The sequence below is a fragment of the Nematolebias whitei genome, chromosome 21 (assembly GCF_014905685.2).
Source record: "Nematolebias whitei isolate Nwh7 chromosome 21, NemWhi1, whole genome shotgun sequence".
Classification (NCBI taxonomy): domain Eukaryota; kingdom Metazoa; phylum Chordata; class Actinopteri; order Cyprinodontiformes; family Rivulidae; genus Nematolebias; species Nematolebias whitei.
In genome coordinates, this window is record NC_056518.1 from 31,973,479 (window position 1) to 31,973,682 (window position 204).

General features: G+C 34.8%; 1 protein-coding gene across 1 annotated transcript in view; it reads left to right on the plus strand.

The window, feature by feature from the left end:
• LOC119427246 (M1-specific T cell receptor beta chain) overlaps positions 1 to 204 on the plus strand; it is a 27,240-nt gene that overhangs the window by 26,639 nt on the left and 397 nt on the right. The window lies entirely within an intron of this gene.

Sequence of the window (204 nt, forward strand, 5' to 3'; positions counted from 1 at the left end):
AGACTCTTATTCTTACAGCATCTTTAACAGACTCTTATTCTTACAGCGCTTTAACAGACTCTTATTCTTACAGCGCTTTAACAGACTCTTATTCTTACAGCGCTTTAACAGACTCTTATTCTTACAGCACTTTAACAGACTCTTATTCTTACAGCGCTTTAACAGACTCTTATTCTTACAGCATCTTTAACAGACTCTTATTCT